At 45.5% G+C, this 18,320-nt stretch overlaps 1 protein-coding gene and 1 pseudogene across 1 annotated transcript in view; both read right to left on the reverse strand.

Moving 5' to 3' along the window:
- The window catches only part of LOC149366712 (flap endonuclease GEN homolog 1-like), a 361,675-nt gene that overhangs the window by 227,669 nt on the left and 115,686 nt on the right, over positions 1-18,320 (reverse strand). The window lies entirely within an intron of this gene.
- Positions 76-6,345, reverse strand: LOC149366726 (uncharacterized; annotated as a pseudogene).

Genomic DNA, 18,320 nt, shown 5'->3' on the forward strand with positions numbered 1-18,320 from the left:
CATTGCCACAGTTTAAGTATTTACAACAGAACAAGTGGGTTTAGAAGTTGACATATAAAACACTCATGTTGCTATTTACAACGGAACCGCTGCCTTATTCCGCAGAGTCTCAGCTTTTCTCTTTTTCGCCTTGGCGTTGGCATCCAATATTTTGTCGTTCATCTTGCAGCAGTAGTTCTTGAGGAAAATGTTCGTGCTACACCACAAGAGGTGTTTTAGAACAACTTCGCAATTGTGGCCATCCTCGCAGGTGTCAAACTCTGAGGAATCGTCACCGGCGAGCAGTTCAAGCGTGAGGTCCGTGACTAAATGAAAAAGTCCTTGTTTGTTGATAGTTGCTTAACAACTCCGTAGTTGTGTGCGACAGCGTTGACGGCAAATGTTGCTGGGTAAACAAGCCCGCCCCTGTCAAGTTGCTTCACAAGGTCGTATCGTCCATCCGTGTCGGATATTGATGTCGTCCTTTTTTCCGTGAGCGCATCCCTGCATTTTGTACACTTGAGCTTTTTAAGTGTTGCGTACACTGCATAGCCTGCCACATATACCAGCACCGGGACGATGTCTTTTACTTCCGACAGTGCATCTTCGGTCACCACTACATTTAGGCTAGGTCGTGGATAGTCTGGTCGCAAGTGAAGCTCATCCCATCGCTCATCCTTACTCATGGCTGGCAAAGTGCTTTGTAGCTGTAGCTTCTTTTCACATTCATACACTTGCCTCATCGACACATGATACTGGGATCCAGCTAGCATCCTGTACTTTCCGAAGCGCTCCTCCAGACTGTCGGTTTGGATCTTTCCTAGAAGGACATATAATAGCTTGAGCTCTTCGAAGCAGTACTTCGTAAACTCCACAAAAGCATATGTTGTGTGGTCGATAGCGTAATGGGTCTCTCTTGTTAGCGTACCGCTGTCCAAACTTTTGCCTTTCCACTCCTCCAACAAGGCCAAGAGATTGTGAAGGAAATTAATCTTGATGTCATTTTCCGAATTAAACACTGGTTCTTGCAACTTGTCTCTAATCCTTTTTCCCTTCCAAGGCGTCCTCACGTTCACAATCTTCCACCATTTCACCACCAACTCAATGAAAGTGGCAGTCCCTTCGAAAAATAAGAGGTTGTGCTTCATCCCAAGGGCTCGCAGGGCCTGAGGAAGGTATTCATTGAAAATTTGCAAAGCCAACTTTACATTTTGTCGTTCGATGTTCGATGGATTGAGAGCTTTTCTTGACAGTCTGTAGCCATAGCTTAACAGCCTCTCGCACTCCAAGTTGTATAGATTCCTGATGGTAGCAAATGACGCAGAGAGCATTCGCTGTCCTCCAGTGTGGTCTTTTTCGAACTCGGGAAAGTAGAAACAATGTTGGTCGTTTTTCTGGTTAAGCCAATTATTGCGTATAGACTTTAGTATGTGTACCGGGTCTATTACAAAAAAAGAGGCCTTGCAGGGTCCGATGGATGCGAATAAACAATTTGTTTAGAAGAGAAGTGAGACATAGCCTTTGTGTTGATGGCCTTGTTGTCACTTACAACACACACTACCCTGTAGCCAATTTCTTCCAGGCCACATATTACTTTCCGCAGCAACTGGTGCAGATACTCTGATTCAGCTTTTTGGACAGGGGCGATGTGAGCGGCTTCCTTAAATTGGCACAAGAGGCTCTGCACCATAAAGACAAGTGCGTTGGTTGCTGCACCCGAGCTGTTCAGAGCAGCGCCTGTAATATTTATTTATTTATTTATTTATCATCATACCCACAGCGCCATTGGCTGGCATTACAGTGGGGGGGTAGAAGAAAAAGTACACAAATGCCACCGCGTGCAGGTGGTTACAAAAAAAAAGATAACAATGAGATAGAAAGAACACGGAATTATTATACACAAAAAAAATGTCACAGCATGGAAGAAAATGAATCATTCGATAATATGGACACTACTTCCTCAGGCAGCTTGTTCCATTCAGAAACCGTTTTGGGGAAAAAAGACATTTTAAAAAGGTCAGTCCGGCACCTGTATTCTTTAACTTTAAGTGAATGATCTCTACGTAAAGACACGTAATCAGGGTTGACTATATATTTGGTTCTGTCTATTCCAGTTCTAGAATGAAAAATATTATGAAATAATTTTAAACGCAGTACTTTCCTACGTTTTTGAAGTGAGTCCCAACCCAAAGATTTTTTCGCGCTCGTTACACTAAAATATCGCCCATAGTTATTGAAAACAAAACGAACGGCCAAATTCTGAACTCTTTCTAGCTTTTGAACGTCAAGCAAGGTTTTCGGATCCCAGACTGTGCAAGCATACTCAAGTATGCTTCTAACGTTTGTATTATACAGCAGTTCTTTAGTCTTTAAAGGGAAAAGTTTAGCGTTACGTCGCAGGAAACCTAAAACACGACAGGCTTTGGCAGTAACGAAATGCACGTGACGATGCCAAGACATTGAACTTGTTAAATATACACCAAGATATTTAAATTCCAACACTGAAAGCAGTCTGCTATTATTTATGTTATAAGTGAAAATATGGGGAACCTTCTTTTTAGTGAAACACATATGTACAGATTTTTGTAAGTTAATATGCATTCTCCAGTTCTCACACCACTGGGCCACTTTACACAAATCCTGTTGTAATGCATCGCAGTCACCTTGATCGTTAATAATTCTATACAATACACAATCGTCCGCAAAAAGACGCATGTATGAAGAAATACCTGAAAAGATGTCATTCATGTAAATTATGAACAGTAATGGGCCCAAGACGGATCCCTGAGGCACCCCTGATGTTACAGCCACCTCATGCGATTGTTTCCCGTTGACAACAACACATTGACGCCTAACGCTCAAATATTCCTTTATCCACCTAATAACTTTCTCATTTATGTTGTACCAGTATAATTTTTGTATTAATAAGGGATGTGATACAACGTCAAAGGCCTTCTTAAAATCTAGAAAAATACAGTCAACAGAATATCCCTTATCTAAAGCACTTGACAGGTCATGTACAAATTCGGTAAGCTGGGTGACACACGAGTAACCACTGCGAAAGCCATGTTGATTAGTATTTAATAATGAATGTATACTTAGATGATTCATAATACTAGTATAAAACACATGCTCTAAAACTTTGCATAATACACTGGTCAAGGACACTGGTCGATAATTTGAAACAACATTCCTAGGTCCCGATTTATGTATAGGTACAACATTAGCAAGCCTCCATTCATCAGGCAAGGAGCCTTCCTGTAATGACTTTGTGAAAAGAATTTGAAGGTACTTTGACAACGCAAAAGCGCAAGAAGAGAGCAGGATCGTGGGTAAGCCGTCCGGACCGGTGGCACTGTTATCTCTTAAGCGTTCTAAGAGCGACACAATTCCTCGCTGATCAAATTCAATGTTCTCCATGGGTTCCGTACAGTTCAAGGCAAGGCGAAAATCGGCAGGGCTATTGCTGTCCTCAGCAGAAAAAACTGAGCTGAAAAACGTGTTAAAGCACTTGGCTTTCTCCAGATTATCATGAACGATACTTCCGTTGTGATCGAGTGGCGGGATAGACAATTCATCCTTTCTGTTTTTTTTTTATGTACTGCCAAAATTCTTTAGGGCGATCCTGGATACGCATGTCGAAAGACTGAAAGTAGGTAAATTTAGCCTCTTTGACCGAAGCATTCATATCCTTTGTAATCTTTTTTAACTGATCCATGTTATCTTCCGACGGATTTCTTTTGAAGCGCGCATATAGTTGTTGCCTCTTTTCAACGACTCTGCGCAGCGCTTTTGTGAACCATGGCTTGCTTTTGCTGCGACGTTTCGTCATCACCCATGACGGCACATGCTGCTCACGCAAATCAAAAAGTTTGGCTGTCAGTGTGCGCCACAGCTCATCAACGCTGAGTGAATCAGACAATGTTTCGTACACATCGACATAGGATTCAAGTGCCCAGGCTATCTCGGGGAAATTTGCCTTTCGGTAACTGTAAATGCGCCGATTGCCACAGTCTTCAAGTTTAACATACTGAAAGTTCATTTCCGCTAAAACACAACTGTGATCACTGATACCGGGCACTACAAGGGTAGAACAAGCTGCCGATGGTTGGTTAGTGAATAATAAATCCAAAACATTGTTGCCACGGGTTGGCTGCAGCACTAATTGGGATAAGCTGAATGAATTGCACAGATTTAACAATTCTTTGCCTACTGCGGAATTGGCTCTAGACGGAAGACATCCTGAGCTCCAGTCTAATTCAGGAATGTTAAAGTCACCTCCAGCAACTAAACAGTCAGTTTTAACAGTTTCAATCATATCAGTTAGGTCGCTGATGGGTTCAAGCTGATTTCCAGGTGGCCTGTAAAACGAGCAAACTGATAGTAATTTACCATTTAAAAGTCTAATTTGAGCCCATACTGCCTCATATGTCCCAACATCAATTTCCATCTTACGAGAACTAACTAAGACGTCCACCAGTATAAATACGCCTCCTCCGTGCCTGTCTCGATCTTTTCGATAGCTGATATAGTTACTCGGAAAAACTTCGCTATCGCTAACATCCCCATCCAGCCATGATTCACATCCGATCACAACGGAAGGTCTCGCCATGTCAATTAGACCATGTAGCTTGTCCACTTTATTCTTAATACTTCTGCAGTTTAGTACTAGAATCGACAAAACAGAGTGATCCGGCTTAACTTGTCAAGAGGCTCGAACTACCTGCCCCTGAGATTCGTCGTAAATGTACTTGACATTATTCAAGTAAAGGACATCGTATTTCAGATGTGCTTTGCCATTGGGTCCCTTGCGAGGTTTGGCGTAGTCCCATAGCATTTTCCTCTTGTTTCGTACTGGTTCAGAGAAGTCCTCTGAAATGCTAGTAGAACTTCCTTTCAATTTCTTCGCATTTGACAGAACAGCCTCTTTCTCTTTGAATGAACTAAAATTAACAATTATTGGGCGAGTTCCTTCTGAACGGAACCGTCCGAGGCGATGGGCTCTTTCGATTCTGGGGTCTATTGCCTCCTTTATAATCGAAATAAGGCTTGATGTGAATTTCGTCCACCATCAGTGTCACAAAACGTTGGCGAACATTCAAGTCGGTGATTCTTCCGGCCATGTAGCGGAGGAACGATTCACTTTGATGTTCGACTTGAGGATTCATGCCATACGGTGAGCATACTGATCGAATGGTCACTGGGTGCGGCAGAGTCATGATTCCAGATCCGCGGATATATTGGTATGCGTGAGGCGCGATACAGTGAAAAGTAGGCAGCAAAATATCATGAAGTCGGCTTAGTAGCGTCTCCGAACTTTTTTCATTGAGAGTAGCTTCAATTGCTCGCTAAGAAATTGTATGATGTTGGTGCTCTCATCTGTGGGCGGAAAAGATAACTTTTCCAGCAGGAGAAGAATCTGCTTGCAGATGTCGTCGTTAGCAGATTCAGGACTTTGACTGAGGTCGCCACTGCTTTTTTCAATGACCTCAAGTAGCTCCACCATTGCTTTCTTGCTGTTTGCTACTGTTGGGATGGAGAAATTGGTGCCTAGTTTTGTTATTGGCATTTTTACGAAGTGAACTGTCACGCTAAGGTCGGCTTTTACTGCAACTGAATATTTGATGCATGGAGCTTCGTCTCCAGTGATGTGCACTAAAATATGGCGTTCACTCCCTTCAATAGCATGCCAGAATGCAGACTTTTTGCTTCCTATATATTCCGTCCAGTCTTTTAGGTTTAGAATCCTATCTGCTTCTTGCTCTTCGCGGAACACTTCAGCTGACTCTTCAAGCGCTTTCCTCAAAGCAGCAGCCTCAAGACGCATGCGCTTCGAGTCTGGGTCATCCCTTGAGGTGCTTGGCTTAGAAGTGTAAGACGGGCATCCCGGAAACTTTGAAGGGATTGCACCTGGGCGAAGGCGCAGATGCGAAAGGGGTGAAGTGGTGGTGCGCCCTGTAACCTCGTCGATGTGGGAGGCCTCTCGCACGATGTCAGCCTCAATAAAGTGAAGCTCGCAAACCTAGAAGGAAGTTAAATTTTTGTTTAAATAGCAGTTGTAGCTTGGCAACAGTTTTCTTGAAAATCTGCATTCGCTACCCACAGTGCTAACCAGCTGCTAGTTTAAATACACTTTTTTTTACAATGCATGAGCATAAGCTTATCGTAGTTTGCAAAAGTAACTATTCTATAAGGAAGTTTCGAACATCTTACCCTGGACTGCGGTGATACAACCAAGTTCTCTCGTGGTATTGCCCTAATCCAGGCGTTCTGTTCTTCTTCATGCCGGGGAAACTTGAAAACGTGGTTTTTGGGACCCGATTTGTAGTTAGTCCGGCAATTGGGCACGCAGCACTTGTTAGGCATATCCTGGCAGAAGCGTAATCCACATTCCGTAATCCAGCGATGGCACTAGAAGATCGTCTTGGACACAACCGCACGCGCAGCATGAGGTTAGGCACAGTCAACGTCTAGAAAAAAATGTGCGTTCGGAAGCATGTCGCGACATGCCATGACTTTCCCCCAGGCAGTGAAGGAAGTGTCACGTGTTACCAGAACGGATCGCATTGTCGTCTCCTTCGTCCCCCACTCTGACTTCTCGGTCCAGGCCTCATTTGTGTACCTTCCAGGCCTCATTTTCAACACGAGTGCGCTGCTCGTAGCTTCGAGACGTGCTGCACGGAACTTCTATGTGGGCCTCTTTCGCGTGACGTAACTCAGAGGGGGAAGTGCCGTGCCCTCACCATGGCAGGTTGTTGTGTAGTGGTTTTTTTTTATTTTGCATTGAATATGGAAGGTAAAAGAATTTTGCTACCCCGGCATCTGCTATCGCCGCTGGAAGCACCTGAGCTGGGGCAGCGGAAATAAAGGATAGCAGGCAGTGGGTAGGAGTGAAAAGAAAGGGGTGAGGGGATAGTAGAAAGACAGGCACTGCGAGTTTCCGTCGGCGTACCATGGCGGACAAAGACGCTGGGGAGGCCGGCAGCAGACTGAAAGAGCGCGCGCTCATGGAGGAAGGAAAAAATGCGTGCGCTTTTCTGTCACGTGACTTTGCGTATTGGACAAAAATAAAATTATTGCCCACATATATTTTTGTCAATGTTTTTATTGTGTTTTATCTTGTGTGGAGCCTTAGGAACGTTGTTCTACGCGTTAATTAACGCAAAATGACTGAATGCTGAAGTGGCAGCAGTCGAGCAACAGTGAAAACGCGCCGCTCCGACGCCAAGTATATAAATAATTGTAAATTGGTTTTTGAGGAAAGGAAATGGCGCAGTATCTGTCTCACATATATCGGCGGACACCTGAACCGCGCCGTAAGGGAAGGGAGGAAGGTAGGAGTGAAAGAAGAGAGAGAGAAACAAGTGCCGTAGTGGAGGTCTCCGGAATAGTTTCGACCACCTGGGGATCTTTAACGTGCACTGACATCGCACAGCACACGGGCGCCTCTTGCGTTTCGCCTCCATCGAAACGCGGCCGCCGCGGCCGGGTTCGAACCCGGGTACTCCGGCTCGGTAGACGAGCGCCTTACCACTGAGCCACCGCGGCGGGTCGACGCCAAGTCGCTTCGTGCGGTTTGCGCCAGCGACAGCGGTGGGCGACGGCGTCGTCATCGCGCGACGCATCGCGAAATAATATCGCCTCATGCGGTTACCGCTTAACACATGTACTAAGCTGAACACGCGCACGACACAACGCTCAGTACATCTCCCGGTGCGCTTTCTTCGGGTCCCAGCCTCTCAACAGCGCAGCAAAATAAAGATGCAGACAGAAGAAATTACGAGACGGGACAACGAATATTGAACAATAAACTAGCCGGAACTTCAATACGTTACATAACTGTTCTGTGACTGCTCTCTGCATCCCACAACGGCCTTACATTCATAACTCGCTGACTTCAACGAGAACGGCAGGCAGCAGTCTGGCGACAATGCTTCTGTTGCGGAATATGGCGGACGTAGTGCAACCACCGTGACTGCGGGGCTTTATCGTGAAATTCTGGTCACCGCAACTGCAGCGAAGACGTCACCGGCAGTGATAAATTGCAAGCATAAGATCTTCGCCACACTTCGTAAGGTTCTTCCGGAGATCTTCTTTCGTGCCTGCCATCCGGAGGCCAGGCTTGCTTCCCGTAGATCGTAGCGTCCTAGCACTGATTATTATAGCTGCCCCGTTTTTAAAGGACGAGACTGAGTAGACGTTGTATTCGGTGTTCACATTTCGCAGGGATCGTTAAAAAGGCCTCGCCTTTTGTTACTACCTGGTTGCTCCGACAGCGCCGTGGCTGCCTGGTCGATGTTATGCTCACAGGTCGCCTCGTTGCGCTCTTATCGGGTGACAGCGGAACCCGTTTTTGAGGAAAATCGGCTTGTGTGCAATCCCATTATCTCTGATCGGCGGGTATTGGCGATAGCTTTGTTGCATTGTTTTGCGCTGTGGTGCTATGCCAGCTGTCGCGATCGGATGCTGCCGTCAGCTAACTGCTCGCACAATTTGGCGCAATTACCTCCCTTTCTAGACTGGAGTAAATGCTGGTAAATCCTTATTTTTACTCCCTTATTCCCTCATGGGAGTAAAATGGAGGACAGTCCACCTTTTTACTCCCCACTCATGGAGTAAATGTTTTCACAAATGGAGTAAAAAGGGTTGGCCGCCACCATTTTACTCCCTTTTGGGTATATTTTTGTTTACAGTGCAGTCTAGAAAGGGAGTTAATTGTGCCAAATAATCCACCAGTGCCGAAATGGAGTAAAAAAACACACCATTTTGTGCAATCCGCCCCGCCGCCTAGCGTCTCGTCTGCTTTTAGTCAGTTGTCGGATAACGGCGGTGAGTGACGACCGCTTGGTTACCATCATCGCTGGATCTCTGCTGACTTCTGCTCTTTCACGGGCGCCTGCCACGGTACAAGATATCGACTTGTCACCGTTTTCCGCTGCAGTACGTTACATAATTCAATTGCTCCTGTGAACCCTCCAGTGGTCTAACGTTACCTGAATTTCCTTTGTTTGTGTCGCCACTTCGTTACAGGCCTACTTTTCACAGGCTTTTTAGAGTGTGGTTCTCGCAATGTATTGCAGCAGATTATGTGCTGCATGTACATGGAACTGTGATAGAACATAGTGTCAACTCTGAGCTCTTGATTGAGCTCATGAGGCCACATTTTTTCTCAGTCATATTGAAAAGCCAAGCCTTAATGAAGTGAATATGAAAGCAACACTGCCATTCCAAACTACCATAAGGTGTATTTTCATCTTTTCTGGTCTGGTTTTGGGTCAAATATAGCGTGGTGCATGACCGTGAAAACCACTCAGCGGCTCCTTTTCAGTTTTCAAGCTACTGATTATAATGTTACATCCTTTTATCTACGAACATGGCCAACGAAACGAGCTCGTACAGCAAAAGGAGACGACAAGCAGACGACTCCTGCCGCGTACGCCGCCGCTGGGCTAGCAGATGGCGGAAAGAATGCGTGACGCGGGGTCACATTAGGGCAGCGCAGTTTCCCAAGTTAGGTTACCGGCGGGCCGCAGAGCTACTGCCCGTTTCCGCCGCTGTCACTGCTGTAAGAATGAGCCTGAATGAGGATAAACATGGCGCCATTTTTGGGTTCCATCTGTGTGGGTAGTAAAAAATTTACTCCCTTTTCACTCCAAAATAACTCCCTTATATAAGGGAGTAAAAAAACACCACACATATGGAGTAAAAAAACTCCTTTTGTGTGTGCGTTCGAGGACAAGCCATTTACTCCCTTTTGGGTGTTTTTTCCTAACAGTGTAGCTGCTGCCGTCTACTTAATTTCATGTCTCTCCGTTACCCTCCGAAACACAACCCCACAGGGGAGCACTGGCAGTATACAACTATTATGTACTGTCCTCGCGAAGGGTCTTGGCAGATGGTAACGCTTTGCACTGTTTCGGGTTCTTCAAAAATATTTAATCCGAAAGGGCTGTATGAAAAGGCTACAAAGCGCTCCTATTTTCAGGCTACTCATTCTTCAACATCCGACGATGCTTCTGTCTTCGCGGTCGCCTGCCACTAAAAGCATTTGACAGCTGCACAGTTTTCTCGTTGGGGAAGCCGCACCACTCCTCCATTTACGCTAATACGAGTCCATACACCCTGTTACTGTGTGTGGCTTTTTGAGCTTGCAACACACCACTGCGAGGCGATTGCACCGACTGCTCAGCCTTCAGGGACGATGGGTTCAGTGTGCTTTTGATTCGAACGCAATTAATTGCCCGCCACAGTGGCCAGTAGCGCATGTCGCTTAGTCATGTGTTGCACAATTCACTGCAGCGAATACGAGTCGATGTCGTATCGAGCAAAGTGCATTGGATGTCAAGCCCTGACGTGTACTAGCGTAGCGGATTATGCAGCGCAAGAGACCGCATGGCGCATACTGCCGGCAACAAAGGCGGGCAGTTAGCTATGGGTAAGCTGCATCGAATGCAGAGAAAACACAGCATACCCCCAGAGCTCGACAGCCGGTGTAATCGTCTCACATAGGTGTGTTCAAAGCGCACAAAGCCACATCAAGCAACTATACCGACGCATATACGCGCAGCACATAATGCAACGCTAAACAGGCCAAGTGGCGTGAGCTATCGGCAAACCACTGCAAGCAGATAGTGATGAAAAACATGGGCGCAGGCAGCAGTGCACAAGTCCATCGAACAATAATTTTAGGTTATTAAAGCGAAAGCATTACTTGGCTAAGTCGATAGTTTCGCGTCCGCAAAACGTGTCGGCGGCGTTTTCTCAATTCGTGTGAGAGTTAAGCGAAAAAGAATGACTCTGCGTGATCGACGATGATGTGAGGATGATGCACGTCAAAATGTGGTCGCTGTGGAGTAATTAGTTAATTAATTAGAGCCAAAAATGTCCCAAAGGCGTCAAAATAGTATTGGACGTCGATATAGTGCGAGGAAGTGACAACAGTACGAGGCGTCAAAATTGTGGAGGGAAAACACAACCAAGTGACATAGGATGATAAAATAACGTTGTGCACCAAATTTGATATCTGGAGTAAATAATTAATCAGAAGACAAAAGATCACTTAGACGTCAAAATAGCCCCGGACGTGCATGTAGTGCGAGAACGTGAAAATAGCGATAGACGTTAAAATTGGAAGTAAAAAGAGAGGCAAACAGTCAAAAGTGAAGGAAAGAGAGGCGACGAGTGCGAAGGAGGCATCAATGCTTTCGCTTTCCCCCAATGCGGGTCGCCGCAGTGGTCTGTTAACTAGGGGTGTGCGAATATCAATTTTTTCGAATACGAATCGAATACGAATACTTGGTTCCGAATATCGAATAGAATATCGAATAATCAAGGACATACGCATTTAACCACTACAAAACATTTATCTGAGCACCAAGAACATCGCAGTTCAACTATCAGTGATTAAGTGAGCACAAAAGGTGTGCGTCGAATATCGAATAATCAAGGACATACGCATTTAACCACTACAAAACATTTATATGAGCGCCAAGAACATCACAGTTCAACTATCAGTGATGAAATGAGCACAAAAGGTGTGTGTGGCTGCATAAAAAGTATCAAAGTCTCGAACATTGTTCTTAGAAGAGTGGAAATATCAGAGAAGATGGCTAGTACACCGCATTGATCAAGGCTAGCTTGCCAAAAGCACAAAAGCGCGTTGCTGGGATGAACATAAAAGGCTGTCGTGAAGGAAAACCGGCTGCTCCACATGGTCAGGCAGAAGTAGTTCCCTTCTAGCTGAAACGACTTCTCCAGCCACAGAAAATGCCCTCTCAATTGGCACTGAACTGGCTCGTATTGCGAAGTATTTCGTGCACAACTCTAACTATACCAGCTTCGCAGGTATAGCCACAAAGAAGCTCACCAGTGCAGTCATCTACTGCATGGCCCAACGTTACGCTATATAGTTACGCATTGCTCTGGGCGCCGCCATGTTATTATGCCTCTGTCGATGCTCGCCGGTGCTCGCAATAGAATATTCGGCTAGATACGAATGTTCGCGTCGTGTCGAATATTCGAAACAACACGAATACCTGGATTTCGAATCGAATACGAATACTAAAAATATAATATTCGAATTATATTCGAAAATTCCGAATGTTCGCACACCCCTACTGTTAACATTTTTTCACGGCGTTCGCGTCGAAACGGATACACTGTGAACATAGACAGGTCAGCTAGTCAGTGACTCAATGCAGAGTGCATTTTGCCACCGCAGAAATAACCGTACACTATGTCTAGGGGTAACAAAACAAACACGACAGCGCGCATCCCTTCCGTTTCTTCTCGCCTTAGAGCTAGCCGGTTAATTTGCGCGGTGGCAAATTGCACGCATTCCTGCGCAGCATTACGGGTCTTACCTGAAAACGAAGACTCGACGCCTTCCAGTAACCGCCTTCTTCTTTTGTAACGCGCTTCCGGTAAGATAAATGACGCAGCGGCTTCAATCGTTGAAGCCCAACGTGCCGTCAAGACGAAAAGCCAGCACGCTTCCCGGCGCGGTCACTTTTTCACAAAGGGCTGGAAGTTGTACTATGCAAGCGGGTCCAAAAGCTACGATCATCAGTCAACCCGAGCACGAGTTTGAAGCATCGATCTTGGAAACAATAACACACAACCCATGCCCGAACGGCCGAGCACACACGACAAAACGGACGGCGTGGTGTGCGTATAGTGCCCGGATTTTTTTTTTTCGTCTTGTCATGTGACCTGCCAGTCTGCGCGCTTGATTTGAACGGCGTTAGGAAGGTCGCGAGGCGCGGGCGCAAGGTACAGTCTTTGTCAAAAGTTTAGAGCCCAGGGGGTTTGCTTCTAAGCCTCGCAGTGGGTCTCCTGAAGCGTTCGTGGCAGCCCTACCCATTGGAGGAGGCAGGACCAGAAATCTTCTTACCTTCAGCAAATTTGGAGCGCTGGAGATGCATTACGAACCAGACGCTTGAGAAGCAAACCCCCTGGGTTCCAAACTTTTCACAAAGGCTGTACATGTTACAATAAGCTGAACATTGGTCTCTCAATAGAGGTGTCGAATATTGGTCGCACAAGGCATTCTAACAGCATGTATATTTCTACTCCATGCACCAATCAAAATAATGCCATTTTATTTCGTGAGCTTGCCTCCTTTTTGATGTATCAGTCTTCGGTTACATTTGTGTAGATATGTGTGAATGCTGCCTACATGAGCAAATGAACCCACTCCTGTAAAAAATCCCTAATGGGATTGACAGTGTCTCCAAATAAAATAAATACCAGGTGTTTCAGGGAAAACTTCGAAAATTTTCAAGAATAGGTTTTTTTTGGGTACAAATATGACTTTTGCGGCAGTGTCGGTGTACACCGGAAAGCCGGTTAATTGTCTTTATTAAGCTGGTAAACTAAATTATGATGACTAACTTCTTGAGTATCAGAGATAGGCAACTGCATGGTTGCAATTAGAGATTTGTAGTCGGTCGTTAGTAATAGCACAGTTCTAAGGACTATGGTAATTCATATCAGTTTTTAGAATTTCGAAAACGCGATTACCCTCGCCGCTGTGGCTCGACAAAATACATGCGCTTTCGAAAGCATGTAGGCAAAGCATTCACTCCAGCGCCACGGGTAATCGCGCTTTCGAAATTCTAAAAACTGATATAGCTATTACTAACGGCCGGCTACAAATCTCTAAATGCAACTATAGGCGTCTAACTCTACTAGTTAAAAGGTTATTAAAATTTAGTGAACCAGCTTACTACTTAAGACGATTGACCGGTTCTCTGGTGTACGCCAACACTGGTAATACTATGCCGCACAAACCATATTTTTACCCCAAAAAGCCTATTTTTCAAAATTTTTTTTGAAGTGTTCGCAGAAACACCCAGGGCTGCACCTCCACACCGTTACATGTGCTCTCACATTTATTAATCAGTAACACAAGTTAGCTCTCTGCTGCGTTGTGCAATTTAATTCCAACATGAGAAAGTTTCACGCCTCCATTTCTCTTGGTACCAAAAAAGAATTTAAGTTATACGTTAGATTTTACATTGGCAAGTGACCTCATGAACAGTATTTTTCGAGTCATTACCTACAACCAACTCAACATCGTGACCTCTCCCATAGCCGATATAATATGAATAAAATCTGTTCAGCTGAAATGGGAATCGTTTAAGCTGTGGTTGTGGTTGGTTCCATAATCAGTGAGAAATCGGCTGTAAATTTAACTTTTGTTGATTGAGTTTAATTAAGCTACAGTCAGTTAACTTTATATCATCATCATCATCATTTATTGAACCCTTAAAGATCCCGTCTGGGACATTACATGGGGGGGGGAGATAGTGGTGTGAAGCGGCCATACAAAAGCATGTGAACATAAAAAAACAACAAAAATAACAATGATTACAAGTTTGACGGGAAATTAAAGTCAAGTAATCCAAATAATACAGAAAATATATGGAAAAGCAGGCCATATGGAAAAGCAGGCAATATATGAAAAGCAGACCATATATTAGGCCATATCAGTCAAGAACATATTAACTTCTTAGTGACTAGTGAGAAATCGGGTGTAAATAGATTTTTTGCTGCCTGAGTTTTAATTCACTTGTAGTCAATTAAATTTATATTGGGTCGTATCAGTCAAGAACGTAATGACTTTTTATGGACCAAGCTCATTAGGATTTGGGTATTAATATACCTTTTTATACTTCACATATACTCCATAAATAGTTAATTGCATCTCAGTGCGCATTTTTGTAAGGAACCTGCAGCCCCACTTCGCTTTCTTACCCAGACAGTTTGGATTTCGGCCCGGGCTGTCAGCGCAAGATATCGTACTGCAGCCCAAGGAAACACAACTGCATACACGGAAAAGAACACCTAACACAGGAGCATTTTGAACCCTCAAATTCCCCCCCCCCCCCCCCCAAAAAAAAAAAAAAATTATTTTGGCACTGTGGGACATGACCACGCTCTGCGAACACCGGCAGAAACGCATTGCGCGGTCAGAGCATGGAACTACTTCAAGGCATTTTCTTGCGAAAGCAACGCTACACTAGGTGTGAGCGATTTTGCGGAGCCCCGGAGAGCCCCAACTGCGCATGCGCGAGGAGCGAGTGACGTCAGAGCAGCACGGAGCCGCCGCCGACTCCACTCAGAGGTGCCGTCCCCGCTGCGCCAGAAGCAGTGCATTCTCCGCAGGGTGTCGAACCGGAACTGAACCCGAACCCGAAACCGGAACCGAACCCGAATTTTCGCCCGGAACCGGAACCGAACCGAACCGATATTTTTTTCGCCATCTTGGAACTGAACCCGAACCGGAACGATTCAAAGGAACCGTTCCGAACCGGTTCGGGACCCGATTCAGCCCCACTTTTTTTGCATCCCGGCATACGTATTGTTTTCCGACAAAATGAGATGATCTATCGCATAGATTTACCCACTCGTAGCTGTCTGCGCTGGGAAGTGCGAAAATGGTACCCAGTATATGCGACAGCAAACTTACTGGAGGTCTGGTGCCTGGGAAGAAGCCTAATTGACGCTTCTGTAATGTACTGCCCCAATTCTAAACACTTGTACGCCAGGTTTATGTGAAGTCTTGAGTTATAACTCCTCCCTTTAACATATTTGCGCAAATCTTTCATCAAAATGTTAGGACTGTTCTAACTTAGTAAAGTACTTAGACACCAAACTTTTGCTTGCGTGGTTTCTTCTTTCAAACAATGCGTTTGACGTAGGTGTACATGGACCACCACGTGGTATTCACCAACACATAATAAATAATTTATGTTTGAATTTCTTCTTGACCCCGTTTCGGTTTCACAAACATAACGGTGGCTGTGACGTGTAGTGGAAATTAGGTCGCGTGAGGTGCTATAAAACGGCAATTTAACTGCTGATACCTCGTTCGTAGTAATTATAGGTCTTGAAGTTGGCTGATATAAGTGCTACAGTGAGTCGAAACAACGTATCAGCGTTTGTATTAGTTTTCCCGTGCCTCACGTGACCTAATGTTGAGCTCGCGTCAAAGCCATCATTCGGCTGATGAAGCCGAAACAGCATGGGAGAAAAAATTATTTTCTAAATTATTTAGTGGCAGTAGGCGAATACCACATGGTGATCCATGTATTCTAATATCTATGGCGTCATTTGAAAGGAGAAAACACCCCAAAAAAAATTGGGTGTCTATAGTCATTTTAGTACCGATTGAGAATGCCTTCCTTTTCTTTGCGTCATTTCCCAAAAATAGACGAAATATTAGCGCGAGGACCCAACAATGTTGTGATGGTGGTTTCTGACGAGAGGAAATGGCGCAGCCTGTCTCACTTCTTGATGGACACCTGAACCGCGCCGTAAGAGAGGGAGGAAGGTGGGAGGGAAAGAAAAAAGAGAAACAGGCGCAGTAGGCATGGGCTCCGGAATAATTTCTACCAGCTGGGGATCCTTAAAGGGTAACTGCATAGGTTTTAGAAAACGACGAGCTTAAAAGGGTCGAATGTGTGAAACTTCCAGGTAAAGTATGCGAAGTCCTGTTGGCCTAGCATTTGAAACGGTGACGTAACCACCAATTAAAATTGCGACGGCCTTCAGCTTCTCCGCAGCGCACAACGCTAAGTAGGGGACGCATGATGACGTCAAAGGAAGTATCCGTACATTTCCAACGCATAAACGCGTGCTTTGAAGGAAAAAAACCAACGGAACCGAAGTCAAAGCCCGCCGAACGTTTTTTGGAACCGTCCAACGAGGCACGGCAGGGCGTGGCTGACGGCAGCAGTAATTTGAAATCATACCTTCCGGGACATCACACTGAACTTCCCCGCACTCCTTGTTTCTTTGAGGAGAAGTGTAAAATATAATCGTAGATTACGCCACTATTTTAAATGGTAGTGCAAAAAACTTAGCATGCTTTACGTACAGCCTATATAGATTTGAATCCTCGACTATCGCGAAATTCTCAAAAAGTGGCGCAGCTGCCCTTTAACGTGCACTGACATCGCGCAGCACACGGCGCCTTTTGCGTTTCGCCTCCATCGAAACGGGCCCTCCGGGGCAGAGTTAGAACCCGGGTACACCGAATAAGTAACCGAGCGCCCTAACCACTGAGCAACCGCAGTGGGCAGTCCAATATTTACTTTTATGGCGCTCTTTGTCTTAGACAGCAAGTTGTAAATAAAACCCCTCACGATGGGCCTGTCGGGCAATAAAAAAAATGGCTCAATGGCTGTGGAGCTCGGCTGCTGATTCCAAAAATACAGAAACCAGCGTGCTCTGTCGCACGTCGAAAATCCCCAGCTGGTCTCCGTTAATCTGGAGCCCTCCACTACACCGTCTGTCATATAGCCCCATGTCTACTCGACATTTAATCCTGAGATATTGCTACTAGTATTACCAAAAGAAGGATGTATAAATTGGTGCAGGTTCTTGTTTTTTTTTTTAGAATCCGCATATTCTTGTTAGCGCGCGACGGAAATAAGCAACGAAAGGCGGGTTCTCAACGGTGGAGATGTACTAATAAGGAAAAAATTAAATACCGATTACACAAAAGGGCAATGTGGAAATACATGTGCTCGCTGGCATGCGATAGTCATTACGCCCAAAAAGATGCTACTGCGATGCAATGTAACTACGATGAAGTGATTTCGTTATGCCGATTCGCTGAAATCGTTCTCCTCCTACCCCGCCGCGGTGGCTCAGCGGTTACGGCGCTCGGCTGCTGACCCGAAAGAAGCGGGTTCGATCCCGGCCGTGGCGGCCGAATTTCGATGGAGGCGAAATTCTAGAGGCCCGTGTGCTGTGCGATGTCAGTGCACGTTAAAGAACCCCAGGTGGTCAAAATTTCCGGAGCCCTTCACTACGGCGTCTCTCATAGCCTCAGTTGCTTTGGGACGTTAAACCCCAATAAACCAAACCAAACCGTTCTGCTCCTAAGAATTGCTGCCAGTCGCCAGCGCGCGGCTCCATCCGCTGTCCTCGCACTGCTCGATCTTGTATTCTCTGTCTGGCGACTTAAATCTACTTTTCGCAGTCATATTTTCCGTTCTTAGTGTCTGACGCGACAGGCTAATGATTGCTAGTGTTTTTTTTTTTTTTCTTAGAACGCTTGGGCGATTGAATACGTTGAGCATTCACAACAATCTGCCTCGGCTATATCGGGTACAGGTGGGTGATTGGGGGGGGGGGGGGGGGGTGAAAGTTTTTGAAGGTGCAATTTTACCAGTGAATGCCCTGATGTACGCCCACCGGAGTGTGCATCAAGGACGGAGGCTGCACGCACGCAGCGCGGTTATTTTTGGGAAAGCATACTCTTTTACCTCTGACTCCGAGCGAGATTCGTACTAATGGCGGCGCAACAGAAAACTCTGTTTACAGATGCT

This window comes from Amblyomma mixtum, chromosome 1 (genome assembly GCF_055824585.1).
Source record: "Amblyomma mixtum isolate Tamu chromosome 1, ASM5582458v1, whole genome shotgun sequence".
NCBI classification, from domain to species: domain Eukaryota; kingdom Metazoa; phylum Arthropoda; class Arachnida; order Ixodida; family Ixodidae; genus Amblyomma; species Amblyomma mixtum.